General features: G+C 43.4%; 1 protein-coding gene across 4 annotated transcripts in view; it reads right to left on the bottom strand.

Annotated features, from left to right (window-relative positions):
• Positions 1–21,561, bottom strand: part of SOCS6 (suppressor of cytokine signaling 6) — a 155,212-nt gene that overhangs the window by 40,322 nt on the left and 93,329 nt on the right. For 2 of the 4 annotated variants that reach the window (XR_005985421.1, XR_005985419.1), the window contains exon 7: positions 10,403–10,593. The exons of 1 other annotated variant lie outside the window; for it this stretch is intronic. The gene's annotated coding sequence lies outside the window, so the exon portion shown is untranslated. The remainder of the gene's footprint in view (positions 1–10,402; positions 10,594–21,561) is intronic. One more of the 4 variants, XR_005985420.1, reaches the window with a different exon arrangement.

Here is a 21,561-nt window from a genome sequence, read left to right as displayed (position 1 = left end):
TAATTCACACCCTGAGGCAGGAAACAGCTTCTCCCCTGGACACAGTGGTTAGTAAGCCTTCTTTTCTCCACAAAGTGCTTTCTGATTTTTTTTTTTAATAAGGTAGACTCACCCATTTAAGGTAAAGAGTATAAGATAGTACTGGGAGGACTTTTTCAAATTCAATATTTCTTCAGGGTGCCAGTCTGTTAAGTGTAGACAGAAGCAAGGAGCTGGGACTTGCCAGCCTTCAGTGCATTGGTCAAGCTACAGACTGCACAGTTTCCGGGGAAGCTATCTGGTTGGGTTGACATCTCCATTTCACTTCCCTCTCTCCATGCTTATGAGCACTGTCTACCATTGTTTCTGGGTACAGTGCTCACTTATTAAGTTGCTAAAATTATGAATGAGTAACTAGCAAGTTTTTAAAAGTCATGTACCACGCTATACAGGTAGCAGGAGAACCCCAGTTCAGTAGGTGCCTGAAATCATTTTGCCATAAATTCTCCATGCAGAGAGTTGTAGACTTACTTATATGGTCCAATTATAGAAATAACGTAATCTATAAAAAAAATAAAGGTTGGGGCACCTGGGTGGCTCAGTGGTTGGGCATCTGCCGTTGGCTCAGGTCATGATCAGGGGGTCTTGGGATCAAGTCCCACAGGACTGCCTATGTCTCTGCCTCTCTCTCTGTGTCTCTCATGAATAAATCAATAAAATCTTAAAAAAATAAATAAATAAAAATCATCTTTGAGAATAATCATGATTAATAGTATAGGCTTTAGAATCAGATGACTTTAATTTGGTTTAATTTGCTTCTTCAGCGATCAACTGAAGTGACGTTGAACAAGTTACTTCCATAGGCCTCAGTTTAAAATATTGGAATAATAATGGCATCTACCATGAACTTATTTATTTTTTCCCAAAGATTATTTATTTATTTATTCATGAGAGACACACAGAGAGAGAGAGAGAGAGACAGGCAGAGGGAAAAGCAGGCTCCATGCAAGAAGCCCAATGTGGGACTCAATCCCGGGACGCCAGGATCACACCCCGGGCAGAAGGCAGGCGCCAAACCGCTGAGCCACCCAGGGATCCCCACCTACCATGAATTTAATATAGCTCTTAAAAGTAATAAAGAATCATTCCATGTATCTTAGCTGATATTACTGTTAAACCCTCAACATCAACCACTGGTATTGTTCTTATGCATATTTATTGTTTTTATTGGCCTTCCAGAGAAAACCATGGTCCCTATGCTGTGGCCGGCACTACATTGGAAATTATATTGGCAGGTGTAGTCAAAATAAAAAGAATCTTGTGATGTTTCTTTTTATAAAGCTGTAATTAGAGGTGGATTTTTCTGGTCTGCTTTTTCATGGACCAAAGAATAATCATTGTTTTCAGTCCTGCTACAAAGTTGTTTTAGTGACCACTGTCATGTGGCTATGCAATACTTTAACAAGCAGACTCTGCTCAGTACGCAAGAAGAATTCAGTAAACATTGAAAAACTGAGTTGGAACATTAGCCAAATAAATACACTCGAAATAGTAAAAGGTATTCTCCTTGGGGCGCCTGGGTGGCTCAGTCAGTTAAGTGGCTGCCTTCTGCTCTGGTAATGATCCCCGGGTCCTGGGATCGAGTCCCACCGTCGGGCTCCCTGCTGGAGGGGGGAGTCTGCTTCCCTCTCTCCCTCTGCCCCTTCCCCGACTCATGCTCACTCGCTCTCTCTCTCTTTCTCAAATAAATAAGTAAAATCTTAAAAAAAAAAAAAAAAAGGATTTCCCTATAATGTACTGAAAAATCTAAAGTGCTTACCCTTTTAGTGAAAGATATTTATTTGGACTTCTATGTGACCAGCAATAACTAGTTGTCTATAATTTGGGGACAAATATTATGCTGTAAGAAAGAAGAGCCCCCAAGCACCACCTCCATCTCAAAATGAATGACAAATGAAAGCCTCTCTGTAAAGGATTCCTACTGCAAATTTACAATAGAACTTGCAGCCATGTGAACTGAATGATCTCTACAACATTTTAAAATAACATTTTTTTCTTGTAACAAGGTAATAACCTCTATACCTAGAAAACACAGACAATGAAATATACAAAAATAATATGTCGGGATCCCTGGGTGGCACAGCGGTTTGGTGCCTGCCTTTGACCCAGGGCGCGATCCTGGAGACCCGGGATCGAATCCCACGTCGGGCTCCTGGTGCATGGAGCCTGCTTCTCCCTCTGCCTGTGTCTCTGCCTCTCTCTCTCTGTGTGTGTGACTATCATAAATAAATAAATAATTTTAAAAAAATAATATGTCAATTATAACATTACCACATCCTGGATAGAACCACAATTAATTTAGCTATTTTGTATAACATGTCAGTCTGGTCTGCTCTGTGTGTGTGTGTGTGTGTGTGTGTGTGTGTGTGTGTGTTTAACTCATCCTTCAGTGCACATGTTACAAAACTAGAGGTTATTCACTTAACAATGTAGCATTAATGTCCTATAGTGGCTGTAACAAATTACCATAGACCTGATGACACAACACAAATTTATTATGCTAATAGTTCTGGAGGTCAAAAGTCAGAAATGGATCTGCTGGCCTGAAATCAAGGTGTCAGAAGAGCCGTCCATGTTCCCTTCTGGAGGCTCTAGGAGAGAATCTACTTTCTGGCATTTTCCAGCTTCTCTAAGCTGCCATGGTCCTCAGCTTGTGTTCCCTTCCATCCTCCAAGCCAGCGACCGTCACCTGAGCCTCTCTCACACTGCCTCACTCTGATTTGGACTTTCCTGCCTCCCTCTTTCCCTTATAAAGACTCTTGTATTACAGGGGCCCCACTCAGATAATTCAGAATAATCTTCCCAACTCCTGTTCAACTAATGAACAGCCTTAGTTCTATCTGAAACCTCAACTGCCCTTTACCACACAACAGAACAGATGCACAGGTTCCAGGAACAGAAATGGATGCTTTTGGGGAGAAACATTATTCTTTCCACTGCAAATACATTCTGAGTATCCTCGTGGTCCTTAAATATTCCTCTGTACCATCATTTGTAATCCCTACGGCGCATTTTATTGTATGGATATACCACAAACCATTGTGTCATTTTCCTACAATGAAGATATATAAGTTGCTATTGTTTGCAGTTCCTGGACAATAAAAAACAGAAGTTATAGTTTCAAATAAGACTGCTATATATATTTATACATTAGTATTTCTGAGAAGGCAGTGGCTGAGTTTCTTATCAGTTTACGCTTCCACCACGCAGGTGTGAGCTGCTCTTTCCCAATGCCCTCACAGACACTGACCATTAGCATTCCTTTTCAATCTCTGCCAAATGGAAAATTACTTTCCACTTTTATCTGTTTTTGGGGGGTTTTTTTTGGATTCTATTGAGATTGAATATGTTTTCAGACTTATGTTGGCCACCCCAGGTTCTTCATTTGTGCAGTGCGTGCCAATCAATGGTGAACTCTTGTTAAGTCTGTAATCATGTCAGCAACTTTGACAATGAGACTTTGTGGGAGGTACCTTCATTTTTACTGAAATCCCTAGACTTATGATGTTATTAAAGTGCCCACATTGCTCCTGCATTGCTGCATCCAAGAAAGCTCCACTTGTCCTCTCCGGGTACAACACAATTCCCAGGCCCTCTGTCACTGATGCAGTGAGTCATTTAATACCAAGTGGCAAGATGGGTGCCGAGTGCCTGGGCTCCAAGCCAATCAACGCTGAATGCAAACCCTCTCAAGATGACTCTTCCTCCTTCTTCATGTGAACTTTGCCTCCTTAGGTCTTTCACTAGTGTGTTGGTGCAATGAGCAGTTAGGGCTGTATTTCTAAACCGTGGAGAATTCCTGCTGCCTGATGTCTAGATTTGCTGCAACTCTCATCCAGCATGTTATAACCAAACCTTATTTTAGAAGCTGTTCTTATGCTTATATTAATCATTAATATTTAGTGCCCTTTGTTTACCATTCTTTTTTTGTTTTAAGATTTTATTTATTTATTCATGAGAGACACAGAGACAGAGAGAGAGAGAGAGAGAGAGAGAGAGGGAGAGGCAGAGACACAGGCAGAGGGAGAAGCAGGCTCCATGCAGGGAGCCTGATGTGGGACTTGATCTAGGGACTCCAGGATCAAACCCTGGGCCGAAAGGCAGGAGCCAAACTGCTGAGCCACCCAGGGATCCCCTTGTTTACTGTTCTTACATACATTTCAGAAAACTAAACAATTCCTATGCAGGGAGCTACACTGCACAAATATGACAGAGACCAGTGTAACTGACACAAAGAAAGAATCTTCAAGATGCTTCATTAGTTCATTTAGGCATGGCGAACACATCCATGTCATTTTTGTAGATTTTATATTTTTGTACCTCTTTCTCTTCACATTTACTTATCCAAAATTGGAGGGTAGGGCGGGGGCAGATAGAGAAATGTAAAAAAAAACAAAAATCAAAAAACAAAACACAGTGTGTCTCCTCATATGAAACACATCTCAGTGTTAAAACAAATGAAAGAATATTGTGTGATTTCCAGGAAAATGTCAATAATGCCTGGATGAATTTGAACAAATACCAAAAGACCCAGAAATGGTTATATCCCAACTAGAGGCAAGTATTCTACTATAAGTCAGGGGAGGGAGAAAATCTGGCTGCAGCCAGGGATCGAGGACAAGTCTGGGTCCCCAACCCTCCATATTACCAAGGTTTGTTTGTCCTGAGCTGTGATGAATCCTGTTCCTCTGGTTATAGGGGTTTTGTTTTGGAAGTCACCCTGCATTTTGATCATTCAAAGAATGCAGTAAACACAGTATGCCCCAATTTTATGTTCGTGGCTGATATCCTATCAATATTTGAATGTCATCTAACACTGGTTTCCAGAATTTGGATAGGCCAGACATGAACTCTAACCAGGGACCCAAGGTGCCTTGCAGGCTGCAGAGCTCAGGGGTCAAGTGCAGACATGGAGTCAGCCTGCCTGGGGTGACTGGCTGCCGGGTGGTAGCAGTGTGACCAGGCTCCTGCACTTGTACTTCCTCATCTGAAAATCAGAGAACAGTGTTGACTTCCTCACAGTGTTTCCAGAATTAAGTAAGTGCATACATGTTGAGTATTTCATCTGTCAGTTAAAAAAAAAAAAAAAAGTTAAAAAAACAAAAAGCAGCAGTGAAAATTAGCAGCTTCTCTTATAATTCAGGAACTAAATGGCCAAAGGCAAGAGAGTTCCACTTTGGCTTTCAGACAAGATAAAGGCTCTAAAGATGGTAAAATATTTCCTCCATCTGCCTATCTCAGGCCACAAGCATGTATGTGAAACTCCAAAATAGAATTCAGGAAATGGTCTAAATCTGTGAATTCAGCCCCTATTTGTATGAGTGTTGAAAACTTATTGAGATGACTTAATATATCGATTGTTCGAATTAGAATTAACAGTGGCTTTATCATGATTTGATCTCATGATTATTCCCCATGGAATAATCCCCATGATTATTCCTACCTACCATCAACTCTTCTTAATGACATTTACTCAATATCGAATCCATAGCCTTAGTCCTAGCTCCTAAATTGAGGTTATTATTAACCTAAGTAACAGTGTTCAAATTAAAATGAGATTATATATTTTCATTATCTCAATACATAGATCATTCAGTTGCAATGTTACCAAAAGTCCATAAAATATGTACTCACCCCATGAGAAGTGGCTTTCCCTTAGAAAATCCGTCCCATTTCTCGGTACTCGGTCTACATCTGAATCCTTTTCTCATATAAATCAAAAACGCTCATCTATTATTGGATCTTTTGCCTGTGAAACCATTTCTGAATCCATGTTTCTAGTAGCTTTAAGTACTAAGAAGTTAATTTCTTGACCATTCCATCCAAACCTAGGAACACTTCAGTAGATCCATGAATGACATACTCAACCAGCATTTGCTGAGCACCTGCCATGTTTTGAACCCTCCTCTAGGAAGTGCATAGATGACAAGAGAAAAGACCTACATGATCACACCTGAGGGCTTCACAGTCTCTTAAGTGATGCAGAAATGTGAATCAGGAAGGGCACCCTTAGTGGAAGGGAACCAGCTGTTCAGGCTCTACATACATAGTCAACAGCTCTGAGATAGGAGATCTCGAAGACTTTGTAACATAAGTAACGTAAGTGTTGTCCTCAATATGGGACAACAGCATATACAGTCTCCACCAGTTTATGGAGGTGATCCCCCTTATCACTCACCGCAGACGTCCCCTCTCATGCCTCCAAACAGCTGAGAGCATATCTGCAAAGAGGTTCCTCTGATAATGCAGTAAGCCCTTGCCTTCTGTTTCCACGGTGGCCACCGCCACTTTGTTCCCCTAAGAAATGTTGCTGTATTCCTCTAAAAGCGAATGAGGAAAACTGTCACTGCTGGCAAATGAACTCTGTTTTCACACCATTGCCATGAGTGCCAGGGGAAAAGAATTTGAGAAGAAAGCCAGAGTTTTTCCTGACCAACCCACCTAGGATTGGGTCATGGTGCCTACCGAGAAAGAGGAGCGAGTTCAGTATTCAGGAATAGCCAGTTTTATCCAGATCCAGGCAGGTGAGGACCTAGACATCTGGAACACCACATCATTAACTCTGGAGCCAAAGCTGGAGAAGGCACCCTTTCTCTGCATCTTAGTATCTTCCTCCATAACAAGACGATAATAAAACACTTATTTATGTCAAAAGGAAGCTACTTAGAAAAACTGGCTTACTGCCTAGACAGGTCTTTGAACACACTCCGTGCTTATGAGCAGTGTAACCCGTCATGTTTGGTTAAAGGCTCCTCCCTCTGACAGGCCACCCACTGGGCCTGGTAGCAAAGTTGCAGGGAATTCTCAAAAGCTAGTGCAGCAGACCACTCTGCCAGGGGTGTGAGTCTCTACGGCCATGGAAAGATAATGACAGAAAACAAGTCCTTGAAAGTGATACATTTTGCATTAGATGGGAATTGATAAATGCCAAGTTTTTTTAATGTTTCTTTTAAAAAAATTATTTATTTATTCATGAGAGACACAGAGAGAGAGAGGCAGGGACATAGGCAGAGGGAGAAGCAGGCTCCATACAGGGAGTCTGATGCGGGACTCGATCCCAGGGCCCTAGGATCCCACCCTGAGCTGAAGGTAGATGCTCTTCCACTGAGTCACCCACCCAGGCGTCCCATTAAAATGTTTCTGAATATAACATCAGAGCCTCTAGACATCTCCTGCAGAAAACCTCTGTCATTTAAGGGAAGACGACGTCAACCAGAGGGAAACAATGACAATACTACTCCTACAGGGGTGTATGGCTCACCGTGTGCCACACGCTCATGCACACTTGGTGATTTCTCTAATTCAAGTAGTCCTCCAGATAGCCCGAGGAGGCCAGAACTGTAATGATTCCCTTTTCCATAGAAGGTCACTAAGGCTCTAGGTTAATAGAAACTCGAGATGTTTATGTCCAGACCACCAAGAGAGAGAGAGCAGAAGGGGATCAGAAGATAGCAGTATGGCCAGAACCACCAATGTGCAGTGTCACATGCTTCAGGCCAATTGATGGGGAGGACACTTAAATGATTAAAACATTGCATTTATTCCCTAGGATATTCCTAAATAAACTACTTTTCTTCAAACACAAATAGACACCTAGGGAAGCCTGGGTGCTCAGCGGTTGAGTGCCTGCCTTTGGCAAGGCTACAGTTCTAGCTATTCAGTCAGACGCTTGTCCTAGGCTCCTGAGTGGCTCAGTCAGTTAATAAGCCGACTGTTGATTTTAGCTCAGGTCCTGAGCTCAGGGTCATAAGATGAGCCCCGTGTTGGGCTCCAGACTCAATGAGGAGTCTGCTTGGGAGTCTCTCCTCCTGCCCTCCCCCCGCCCTGCACTCTCTCTCTCTAAGAATAATTAAATAAATAAAATCTTCATAGCCCAGGCATTGCTGTGTGTATGTGACTCAAGTCCATAACCAGTGACTTACTTCAGAGAGGTTCTCCTACATAATCTAGATGAGCCTGATTCACTCGGTTGAAAGACCTTCAGAACAGGACTGAGGCTTCCCTGAAGAAGACATTCTGGCTGGGGACAATAGCTGCAGAATGTTCCAGAATTCCCAGCTTGCCCTGTGGATTTTGGGTGTGACCAGCCAGCCCCACAATCACATAACCCAATTCCTTGCAATAAAATCTCATACTATCTGTCTCCTACTGGTCCTGCTTTCCTGGTTGAACCCGTTTACTCTGAGACAGTTCTCAAAATGCTCCCCGTAATGAGTGGATGACAACGAGTTAGCAGGAGGATACTGGGCATGTATTAGATCTAGTATCACAAAGTGAGCTTTTAAGTGGTTTTGAAATTTTCCCTGCATTCTTGTTTACTGATGAACTTATAGTCTCTCTGAGGAAGGACTCAGAAAATCACCTTGCTAAGCCAAAGTAAGCTTTAAATTAAAGTTCCTTTGAAATAATTCTGAACAAATTCTGAATGAATAGTCCTAATAAAGTTCCAGAAAGTGAAAAGAGAGAGGAGACTCCTTCACTCCGATAGAAAGCACACAGTAAGGCACACACGTCTCTGAGAGGGCACCTACCTAAATCCCTACAGAAACGTCAAACAGCATTACTTAATCAATAGCACAGAATATTCGAACAGCGTGAAGGCAGCGCCAACGACATCCTGAACACCTTGAGCTTTGTGACCTTGGGCAAGTCCCTCAGCATCTCTGCATCTCCAGCTCCTGGGCCATAAAATAGGGACTCGAACGGTGCCTGCCTCATAGGACTATCATGGTGACTAGGCAGTTAATATTCTGGAGGCTTAGCAGGACGCCAGCATGTGGTATGCAGCTTTTATTTGTGGGTTTGGGAAGCTGGCAAGGACTTCAGAGAGGAGCTGGTGCTAGAAAGACTTGCATTAGGCGCAAAGCACGAGGTCCACTCCTGAGTGAGGGGGAAACTGGTTTGAGCAGAGCTTAGAGGCAGGACAGAGGAAAGCTCCTGATGTTGACCCTAATTAAACCAGCCTGGTGGTCCTTATTAGAAACCCCAGGAGCGTCAGATTGTGGTCAAAACGAAGTCCAGGGCAGCCCGGGTGGCTCAGCAGTTTAGTGCCACCTTCAGCCCAGGGCCTGATCCTGGAGATTCAGGATCGAGTCCCACATTGGCCTCCCTGCATGGAGCCTGCTTCTCCCTCTGCCTGTGTCTCTGCCTCTCTCTCTCTCTCTTTCTCTCTCTCTCTCATGAATAAATAAATAAATAATTAAAAAAAAACAAGTCCAGATGCTATGTCTGTGATACCATATCCGAGACACCTTTAAAACTAACTATACCTTAGGTTTCTCAGAAGAATTTTATGGCTACACGAGCTGACGAAAATGTTAAATGAAGACTAACAGGCCTTTTTAAAGCAGGATTCCCCTCTGTTAGGAGATGGACGCTCAACGTATGGATGTGCTGCCAGCAGGATGCCACAGGCAGCAGCGCCCCAAATGGGCCACTGCACCCTCTTGCTCCGGAGCACCTGACAGGAGCACCGGTGAGAGGTGCCCCCTTCTGCAGACACCAGCTGTGTGAACTGGATTTTCTGAATTCTTGCTGCCCTGCTATCCGGGGTCCTGCTGACACCAGCTCACCTTTCCCACAGGGGCCAGCCAAGCCAGAGCACAGCCTCCCACCTCCTCTAGGAGGCCCTCACACCCCAGGAGGCTGCATTCCTTTGCCCTAATCATCCCAGGGTCAGGTACCAGACAGCTAGGCATGGCCTCTGCCCCCTCCCAGAGCCCGCTAAAATTATTCAACCAACGAATTCTAAGCCTGCTTACCCCGCCTTGCCTTGCCTTTCCTGAGGAAACCACCATAAAGGCTGCTGCCCACGCTCTGCCATTGCTCTCACTGGCCCCAGACCCACCCTGTGGCTTCCCAGTGGGGCCCTGCACTGCACGGCAGGCCCCTCCTCTGGACAACTGTAACTCATTATCTTTTCAACAGCGATTGCTGATTTGTTGGTCTCATCACACCCGAATCATCACAAAACCCACATTGCAAAGCACCCGTGTTGGGGCGCCCAGGTGGCTTAGTCGGTTGAGTGTCTGACTCTTGACTTCAGATCGGATCATGATCTCAGGGAGGTGGGATTGAGCCCTGCGTCAGGCTCTGTGCTCAGTGTGCAGTCTCCTTCGGGTTCTTTCCCTCTCTCTCTCTGCCTCTCCCCACTCCTGCTCCCTCTCTCCTTAAAATGAACACATAAAATCTTTTAAAAATAAAAATAAGTCATGAAACATCGGTATTGGCAATGAAGGGCTTTAAAGGCTTTTAAGCAGAAGAGTCACATTATTATGTTTTAGAAGCATCTGTCTTAAGCATTACCTCTGTACCTCTGCACCACATTCCAAATCTCTGGAGCCCTGGGAAGCTCAAAACCAACCTGAACGTTTAACTGAGAGATGCAGAGGGGTCAGGAGAACCCAAACTTCCACCTCTAGACATCCTGATGAACGCGACGCGTCTTTGGGAGCACAGAGGATCACGTGAAGAGCTGTCCCTTACCCCAGTCTGGATCCCCTGGGACTGCGGGCAGGAAAGGCGATGGACTGCCAGCCAGCTGCAGCTTTGTCTCTGTGTGTAGATAATTCTAGAGGTTACAGCAAGGCAAGAAAGACTTGTGATTCACCCAAACTTTTCAACTGGAGATACACAAAAGTAATTAAGAAACTGATCCTGTCTTGACACGCTGACCTCAATTTTTTTTTTCATCTACAATATAAGGGATGGGAGGGGGTTTGAATCTGTTACTTCATAAAGGACCTTCTAGCTCCTAAAGTCGGATTCAAAATTACTCTACTGAGCTACTAATTGCAGCAAATTTTATAATCCTATAAAATTGCTCTAAGTCATAAAAAAGATTGATGCAAAATTTTTCCATCTCTATGCACGTTTTTCCCCCTTTTCTCTACTGTGCCTGTTCCCCAAAGTGCACTTCTGTTTTGTTAGTTACAATTACCCTACTATTTATTGTGAGCCAATTAAAATAAATATTTCACTTTGGAAAAGGAAATGTACTTTTTTTCCCCTAGGCCGGTGCCAACCTTCATTCCACACCTTGCCCATCACTTAACCAACTGTAAGCTTTATCTGCACTTGGAAAAGGCATTAGGGAATGAATGACTCATTGCCCCACCAAAGCTCTTTGAGGTTCAGAGGACACAGGCTGCATCCCCTCCCCCCAGGGGCAGCACTTGACAGAGCTCTGAATGGGAACTGCAATGACCTTGCTTGAAAGTAAGGAAATGAATCATAGGGCTTGACCAAAACTTACTAGTTCTGTCTCCAAATTAAGGAACAATGATAGAACTGATGGTTGCCTGATAAGCAAATTGAGGTGAAGAGTGGAAGACAGAAGTACATTCGCTTTGTATCTTCTGAAGAGAGAACTTTGAAACTTGAAAGACCTGCCTGTCACTTCTTCTCAGGTGGGATCTCAGTGAGTCCTTGTATGTGAAACGTCACGTTTGAAACAGGTGATGTTTCAAATCAGTATCTTTAAGCCATGAGTATCTTTAGTCATTAAATATGGAGGGAGTCCTAAATCCATTGGCCATGCTGTTTTTCCAATAAGGATAATAGAAACCCGGGTGCTACTGGGTTGTAAGAAAGCTACCAAAGGTGCATGATCCTTGCTTTGAAAGGTATGTGTGCAAAGGAGGAAAAAGGCCCGATGGTTGGTAGCATTAATCTTGCGTAAGCAGGCCAGGATTGGAGCGTACAATCGGATGAAGAAAGCAAATAGCAAATGAAAAGATGATTGACATTTAGCTTGGATTATCAGTCGTGAGGAGAAGCAAAAGCAGTAATGAAGTAGAAGAGATTTGCTCCATTCCTCAGCAGTGTGGAGAAGCTGGTATAAATGATAGCAGGGACACCAGGAAAGGTAGAGCATGGATTTCCCATTTTCTGGACACTAGTGCTAGAAAAATTATGTCTGTGGAAGCATCCAACTATTGCACTCAATGTAATTATTCCTATTCTCCTGTAGAAACTGCTGTAGGTATTCATTCAATATGTATTTATTGAACTTCTTACCTATACATAACCGAACTAATAACCACATGCTATCTATAGAGATAAATATTGCTTTTAAGAAATTTGCTCTTTTTTTAAAAAAGATTTTATTTATTCATCTGAGAGAGAGAGAGAGAGGCAGAGAGAGCACAAGCAGGGTGAGAGGCAGAGAGAGAGAGGGAGATGCAGACTCCTAGCTGAGCTGGGAACCCAACGTCGGGCTCGATCCAAGAACCTAGAGATCATGACCTGAGCTGAAGGCAGATGCTGAACCATCTGAGCCACCCAAGTGCCCCAAGAAGTTTGCTATTAAGGAAGGAAATGGGTGATGACAACTGACTGTAATCACAGTGCTGCTGAAGTTCAAACAAAAAGAACAAGGGAAAAAGTATTATTACCAGAGACTCTTCTGAAGATAAGACTGAAGCTCAGCTTTAACAAATGGATTCGGGATCCCTGGGTGGCGCAGCGGTTTGGCGCCTGCCTTTGGCCCAGGGCGCAATCCTGGAGACCTGGGATCGAATCCCACATCGGGCTCCCGGTGCATGGAGCCTGCTTCTCCCTCTGCCTATGTCTCTGCCTCTCTCTATCTCTCTGTGACTATCATAAATAAATAAAAATTAAAAAAAAAAAAAAAAACAAATGGATTCAATTTTGACGGCAAACAGAGGAAGAATATTCTAGAAGAGTGAAACAGAGAAGTAAAGGCATTCCTTAAGAGGGTTTACAAAACTATTTTAAATATGATCTCTCCTTAAATGCCCTGTCGTCCTGTTCGTAATTATTTGGGTGTTATCTTCAGTGAGGGAAGTCCTGCATGCTCGGCACATCTGTACATCCTTCCGAGCCAGCTCCAGGGAAGAGGGAATCTATTGCCCCTTCAGATAAATGTGTCACCACTTGGATTCCAGCAACCCTAGCCATCTCTCAGACCTCAGGAAACTAGATGCCATCACGTCAAGTGTTTGCTTTATTGGTCAAGGGAAATTAGCTCTTCAATTTCAAGCTTGAGGGTCCTGGGCGGAGTTGTCTTAGAAGATGTATTGTGGTGTGTGGCATCACCTGAATGAGCAATGGCCAAATGGAATGATTCAGACACCGCTTCGTGGACTCAGCTCGGGCAAGCACACTCCATCCCAGCAGGACTTCTTCGGGTAGCATGCCTGACGTCTCAGGAGCTGCTCTTGATGGAAATCTCACATACAAACTAACCAATGATCACTGTAGTGAAATATTAAAATAAAACCTGGGAAGGTTTTGGAGATTATTTTCTTTCACTGGAATGGCAACACTTTCTCGCCCTCTGAATGTGCAATTATTCCTGTTTTCCAAAGCTCCCAAGTAGTTGTCCCAAAGTACATCAGATAGGTTTTAAAGACATACTCTGTACATTGCAGCTATACCTGGAGGGAGGTGTTATGAGGGGGCGGTTCCACTTTTTATTTTCCATATTCTGACTTGTTTGAATTTCTTACAGGGTGCATACATGTTTCATGCTATATGTATATACTTTTTGCATTCAGAAAAGTAACCTTCATAGGTTGAGAACTTCCCAATTTGTCATTCTACGTAAAGCAACCTCTTTTGACATCTCCAGGTGCATGTGTGCTACGTGTGTATTTTGCCAACCTCATGATGCTGTGCACTTGATAAATGCCTAGGAAGTATTCATGAAATAAAATAATCAAGAAGTAAGGAACATTTATGTCTCAGCACCAGGAAGGTGTAGGGAGGCCTGCCCCTCAGTCTCACTGTCACCCAGCTGAGCTCTGGCTAAAACCAACAGCAAATGAGGGAAGGAGAAACAACAGAGTGGCTACACCCTGCACCCCTCATGGATCATGGGGTCCTGCCAGGAGCCTAGGCCTCTAGCTGCCTGCTGGTCTCCACCTGTGCCTTCCTGCCAGCCTCTGCCACAGTCCCCCGGCTGCCTTGTCCTCATCACCTGACAGTCAACCAGGATCCCCCCAGTGGCTGCCGGGCAGTCAACCAGGATCCCCCCAGTGGCTGCCGGGCAGAGTGAAGGTGGCCCCAGGTGGAGTGCACTGAAGCACGGTTTCAAATGTCACACACTGCCAGCACACCTGCCCGGCCTCCTGGGAGATGGTCCCCCAGGCGTGAGAAGGCTCGCCCCCTGCATTAGACTGCTTTGGTAAAGAGTCACCTGAGCACTGGCTATTTTTATTCACAACTTGGGCTCAAAACTAAGCTAGATCTGATTAGGCAATGATGTCCAGGGTAGAAAGAGTTTGCCTTCTGGTGAGTCTGAGATTAAGACCCTTCACGGGAAAAAAAAAATAAAAAATAAAATAAAAAAATAAAAAGACCCTTCATGGGGACGGGTTGCTCCATCTGTGGAGCCCATCTCGTACTCCCGGGGGAAGAATATCAGCCACAGGCTGTAAGGTGGCAGCTCCCTGCACTCCCATTACAGGGACACGAGTGCAATCCCTGCTGTACCCCATCCTGGGAGTAGATTGAAGAGGATCCCAAGTAGAGGACGGGGAAGACTCACACCAGCTTCGGCCTCTGGAATGTTCGTTGACTCCAACATCACTAAGTCAATCTGCTGCTTTGTCCAGGACAACCGGACGGAGCCCAGTGACTCCAGTTCCTGGTGGGGTTTGGGTATGAAAATCTAGAAACAACCCTACGTGTCCGGAGGTCTTGAGAAAGAGGTGCCATTGACCCTTTACCAATGGACTCTTCCAGTATCCACAGGTGCTCCAGATCCAGCCTTCTAAGGGCAAGGTCCTGTCACCTCATCCTTACCTTGAACCATGTATTCAGGACCTGGTCTGTGTCTGCATCTTTTCAGGTGGTACCTTAAGGTTTTTAAATGTGAGCCCACAGACCAGCCTGGAGTGGAGGGAGGGCTGGGGGAGGGGCCTCCCTGAAGCCCTGAATTGGAGCACAAGTCTGGGGAAACCACTGACCAGCTCAGGGAGTAAGTGCAAGATGAATGAAATGTGTCCATTTCTTTTTCTTTTTTCTTTCCCACCTCGTTACTACTTGCTAAGCTTCACGTGTGACCAGGAAGGATAGAAAATACTGACTATCCCATTTTTATCTGTTTTTTGTTCCCGTGAATTTAAGTGCCCAGATTGGGACAAAGTCTAAGCAGGAACAGTCTGCATCCTGACAACCCCCATCCCCCACCAGGTGGCCTTCACTTTCTGTTCCTATTTCCATTTTACTCTTTCAACTCCACTTTCACCAGAGACTTCCTGTTCCCTCAGTCCCTCTCCAAGTAAAAACAGGTAAATTTTATATTCTTGAATGAAACTTATTATCTGAAAGATTTTCCCTTTGCCTCTTAAGTTGTAATATTATAAGCCAAATACTGTTAAGGAAAGGTTATCACTGATACTGTCTTTGGGTTAAGACTGGTTCAAAAGGCTAAGTCCATGGTTGTTTCAATTTGCCAGCAAGTTGAAATTAAGTATAAAGCAATCAGAAGAAATATCTAGAGAGTAGTGTTTTACTCATGAGACTTCCCCCCAGCCATGGGATGCTGGAGCCCACTGTCTCCAGAAAACTGCCTCAGAGCCACCTGTCTGTGGAGGGGGGACTCCAATGCTCTGCTTTTAACACCTGACGGCCACCCCATGAGGATGACGTGGAGAACAGTGGCTGTGATGGGTATGCTAAAACTTGACAGATATTAAGGGCACCTGGGTGGCTCAGTCCATGAAGCATCTGCCTTCAGCTCAGGTCATGATCTCAGGGTCCTGAGAAGGAGCTCCATATCGGGTTCCCTGCTCACCAAGGAGCCTGTTTCTCCTTCTCCCCGCCCCCCCGCACCCCCCCACCGCTTGTGCTCTCTCTTGCTCACTCTCTCTCTCCTTCAAATAAAGAAACAAAATTAAAAAAAAAAAAAAAAGAATAGGGGCGGCCCGGGTGGCTCAGCGGTTTAGCACTGCCTTCGGCCCAGAGCATGATCCTGGGGACCCAGGATTGAGTCCCACATCGGGCTCCCTGCATGGAGCCTGCTTCTCCCTCTGTCTCTGCCTCTCTCTCTCTCTCTCTCCCTCCCTCCCTCTCTCTCTGTGTCTCTCTTAAATAAATAAATAAAAATTTTTTAAAAAATAAAAAAAAAAAAATTTACAGACATTAGATGAGCAACAAAACTAAGAGAAAAAAAAATATGGTTTTGATCTAAGCATATGAGATTAAGACCAGTATTAACTATAATCATTTACTTAACATTTGCTAGCAATTTGAAACTAAATGAAGTGTCCTTACCCAGATGAATCATGCTATCAAACCTACTCATCATTTTACCCTTAAATCCGCAGTATCACTTGATGGATTGAAGGAACTACTAAAAAAATTAATCGCTTGGAAGAAGGAAGTGTTAGGGAAAAAAGCTGGAAAAAAATGAGAGGGAGAGTCTGATGAAGTAGGGTTCATCTAAACACAGTGTCATGGAGACGGGACTTTGGCCAATGAAGTCTTGTAGCTAATGCAGTCACCCATTCATCCCATAATGATTGACTGGTTGTCTGTTGGTGCTCCATGAGTCAGACAGACGAAATCAAATTGGCATTTTAGCAAGATGACAGGACCCCATGGAAATAGGATTGAAAGGGGCAAGGTTGGCAGCAGGAAGCATCAGAGGCCACGGCAGTAAATCCTGATCAGAAACTATATAAGCCTGAATGACCTGATGACTTAGAAGGATGACTTAGAAGGCAAATTCAAGGGGCGGGTATTTGGGAGGTAGAATTTCAAGAAACACTTCTTAAAATCAAAGTTGTAATCATGGTAGTTAAAATTAATAAGTATTTACTGTATGGCTTTACACTCTCATCTAAGAGGAGTTAGAACTAAAGCAGTTAGGAGTGTGCATTCAGATCTGAACTACTCCCCTAGCTCTGTGACCTTGAAAAGTTCTTAACCTCTCTCCGCCTCAGTTTCCTTGATGGTTTAATAAGAATTAAATGAGTTCATATATGTCCCTGTCCTCATTCCTCATGCACTTTGGCGTCTAGTCATCTAGCACATCCTTTCTCTGACCTCAGGATCAACCAATTCCCCTTCCCAGGAGGCAGATACACCAGATCATGGATCCTCCTTTACGCCATAACTGGTCGTTTTGAATCTGTGTTATCCCCAAGGGCATAAGTCAGATCCTGGCACATCCTCTAAGAAATTAATTGTGAAGTGGCGCCAGGTCAGTTAAGCAGTTCCTCTAACCACACCAGGCCCCTGCCATCACTTAGGGGAGCCCTTCTCGTGTATTCCTAACAACTTGTGTGATGAGGCAATTTAGAATGTCACTACACAGACATCAGTTTAACTTTTTAAAGATTATTTCATTACACTGGTATGATTTGCTTCATATTTATGCTTTATATAGTATTTTAGCAGCAGAGTCTGCCTCTTGATAACTTCCCAATGTTAGCAAGAAATTATTCCAGGTGAGCCCTACTATAGGTATTCCATGTCGAAACAGGTCAGTAGACAAGAAAAGCTCTGGAATTCTGGAGTGCCCTTTGCACTTCCCATGTCCCATCTGAGCCTTGCTACTACACTTATACTTGCAAGCATCCTCTTGCACAGTTAAATGGGAATGTTTTGGGGATCCCTGGGTGGCTCAGCGGTTTAGCCCCTGCCTTTGGCCCAGGGCGTGATCCTGGAGTCCCGGGATCGAGTCCCACGTCAGGCTCCTGGCATGGAACCTGCTTCTCCCTCCTCCTGTGTCTCTGACTTTCTCTCTCTCTCTCTCTCTCTCTGTCTATCATAAATAAATAAATAAATAAATAAATAAATAAATAAATAAATATTTTTAAAAATAAATAAATAAATAAATCTTTTAATAAATAAATAAATAAATGGGAATGTTCCAAGTATTTCCCTCAGGAGATTAATTATATAAAGCCTAATTAATCACATTTTAGATTTGATTTTTAGTACATTTTAAGTGATCAAGAAACCTAATCTGTCCTATTAATTGTTACTGAATTCAATGACATTGGGTAACTTCCTTTGGGTCATTCCATCACCCGGACTTTCCACATTTTCCTAATAAATGGGCACCTTTCTGAGCCTAGGCTGAGACCCTTCTCTCACAGGGACTTAGCAGTGAAATCTGTCAATGGTCTTTCACTAGGAGCTTTTGTTACTTTTAGAGAAAACTGGTTTTCTTTACAATTTTTTTTCTGAAATTTTCTCCAGTGACCAAAAGCCCAGGAAAAAAAAAGGAAAGAATATCAAAATGATTACATAACCAAGACCAAAGGCTAAATTCGATTAAAGCATTAAATACGTTTAGGTTGGGTAAACATTAACTAAGTAGGATAGGCACCTGCCATAGATATAAATATTTAAGGGGTGAAGTCATCCAGGATAAGGGAATTATAAATGTAGATCACCAGAAACAAAGTAGAATTAAGACTCAAATACGGATCAGTATTTGTAATAATGAAGCTGATGGTATTTCCAGACAGAATCCAGCAACACATTAGAAGGATGATACAGTCTTGATCGAGTAAATTTCATAGCTAACATGAAGAAATGGTTTACTATTTGGATATTAATGCAACTGATTGTGTTAAGAGAAAAAGCATGTAATTCTCTCTACAGATGCCTAAGGCACTTGATAAAATCAGTGTTCTATTAAGAAATCTCAGAATGTAGGTCTAAAATATATGTCAGTGTGCACATACATTATGCTTAGTGAAGGAACACTAGATGCATTCCTATTAAAAGGAAAAAGACACCGGTAGTACAATTATTATTAAAATCATTCTGTTAGTTGTTAGCCAATGAAAGGAGGCAAATAAAGGGAATATAAAGTACGAAAATTTAAAATAACGAACTGTATTTGGAATTAATGTCACTTTCTTTCTTTTTTAAGATTTTACCTTTAAGTGATCTCTATACCCAATTACCTTTAAGTGATCTCTATACCCAACGCGGGGCTCAAACCCACAGTCCCAAGATCAAGAGTCAAACGCTCCACTGACTGAGCAAATCAGGTGCCTCTTGGAATTAATTTTTTATCATAAACCTGTAAACAGAGAAAACCCAAAGGAATGGACTAAAAAATTTTAGAAACAATAGGAAAATACATAGAATTAATAAACAAAAGCCAATTACCAAGTAAGAAAAGAACATCAAGGTGGAAACTATAGCTGGAGGGGGTGCCATTTCTCTCCTGATGAAATACCTAGTGATAAGCAAAACAAGACGTTTAGCAGCCGGTTTGTGTTTAATGCAAATGCTCCCAAGGGACCAGGATGAGCACCGCTTGCTCCATTTCCTACTTTCTCCTCAGATGTTAACTGAGCACACAACTATCCAGAATAAAGATTGTTTTGCAACCTCACTTGCAGTCAGCAGGCCGGGTGGCTAAGTGCAAGCCCACGGGGGTAAGCCTAAGTGGGATAGGCTGTGCAACTACCAATCTCCCCTTCCTCCATCTCCTAGTCCCCCCAACAAGAGTATTTGTTTCTGTTTTATTGTGTTTTTACCTTTGCAAATACCTAAAAGTAAACAACTTCCTAACCCCTTTCTTCATGACCCCAATGCACCCAAAGAAGCCACCCTCATACCGCTCTGCATTCTCTAAATTACAAATTTGATTCTGCTAGTCTTGTGTTTGAGACCAGTATTGGTCAGTATTAACACCACTTATAAACTCCCTAAATCCTTCATAATTGGCCCCTGGCTCTCTCTTCCACTTCCCTCCCAGTCTGCCCCCCACAAGCACCCCACCCATCTGAACAGAATCCCCAGCAGGTGTCCCGGCGTACAGGGCTCTGTGTCATGCCTTGTGGCCTCGCACACTCTCTCCTCTCTGCAAGGAATGCCCCACACCTGCCCCGATCTGCTTGCCCCTGCACCCTTCTCAGCTTATGTTAGTAACACCCCCAAGGTCCCCTCCTGTGCCTCTTCTCTGTCCCCCCAAACCAAGCAGATGCTCCCCCTTTGTGCTCTTTTTCAGGGTCCACCTCATACCCCTCTAAACTCTGTAAACATCGGTTTCTCTTTCTTCTGCCTCTATGAACATAACCTCCCTGAGAACAAAGCCTGGACATTGTGCATGTTTGTATTTCAGTAGCAGAAACAATTTGAATGACTTAGCAAACTATTAAAGCAACTATAACCTCCAACTCAGGGTTCCTCAAACTCTGAGAACTCACAGGCCAGTTCAGAATATTGCCTCTGCGCCCAGTTTGAGAAACGCTGCATTTGAAGTTAAACAGTATCGGTCAATTAATGTCAATTCAATTAAAAACCCAGATGCTGAGATGGAACAGTAGCCCTGGGACATGACCAGGTCATTCAGATAATCATGAATAAGGCTTTTAAAAATTATTATCCACATGTATTATCCAAGTATTTGGATAATAATCTCATATCCAAGTGTGTGTGTATGCATATATATATATATATATATATATAATTTTTAAATATCTTCATATACATTTCACATCCCATAGAAACATGTCTATGGATTCCAATCTGAGCAGAAGCATTTATTATTCCTTTAGGAGTCATATACCCCTTACCTCCAAAAAATGCATATTTTGCAAACTATATGTGGACGTGGTTTTATAAATGCCTCAAGCCCACCATGAACTTAATTTAATACTAATTTAAATTCTGTGGAACACCAGCCTTTTGTCTCAAATGGAATCACTGCATGGCCCGCCCGGGAGTCAGCCCTTAGAAAGCACCTAGTGAGGTTAGCAGTCCCCTTGATTTTACTAAGCTATCCATGACTTCCCAAAGGATTCCCCCAGGACCAAAGGCCCCATGAGGAATTTTTGTTCCAGACCCAGGCCAAGTGAACCCTGAACCTGAGTGTAGCCAAGCTTCTCTAAAACAGCCTCCCAAAGACCCCAGGTTCAGGCTCCCTGGAGTAGTTGTACATCACATCCCAACTCCAAGCTGTCTGAAATTTAAATGGGAAACTTGAAAGCCTAATGGAACATGAGAAATCTCTGGGACAAGACATGGAAAGAGAGTCAAGCCCCCCAAAAAGATTTTTTCACCTGGATTATCGGAATGCTCTTTAAGATACGGGCTCTCCTTGAGACTCTGCCGGCAGGGCACAGCATCTCCTGGCTGGCACCTGTTAGGCCACGCCTCTGGAAATGAATTACTATGGCAGCATTAAGGCAAGGACAAGTAAAACAGTTTTCTAAAAGAATCACTGAAAAAAGTGTCCAAGGTCAGCACCAGTCTATTTGGAAATGAGGGACCTGAAAAATGTGAAGGAATATTTTGACAGTTTAACACACAGTTAATCACAACCTGGGGCAGCCCAGGTGGCTCAGAGGTTTAGCACCGCCTTCAGCCCAGGGCCTGATCCTAGAGACGAGGGATCGAGTCCCACATTGGGCTTCCTGCATGGAGCCTGCTTCTCCCTCTGCCTGCATCTGTGCCTCTGTGTGTGTGTGTGTGTGTGTGTGTGTGTGTGTGTGGCTCTCGTGAATAAATAAATAAAATCTTAAAAAAAAAATCACAACCTGCTTCCAAAGATGATTACACGTTTTCCATATTTTATGCATT

Source organism: Vulpes lagopus, chromosome 24, assembly GCF_018345385.1.
Source record: "Vulpes lagopus strain Blue_001 chromosome 24, ASM1834538v1, whole genome shotgun sequence".
Lineage (NCBI taxonomy): Eukaryota > Metazoa > Chordata > Mammalia > Carnivora > Canidae > Vulpes > Vulpes lagopus.
This window is presented reverse-complemented; position numbering and strand designations above follow the sequence as displayed.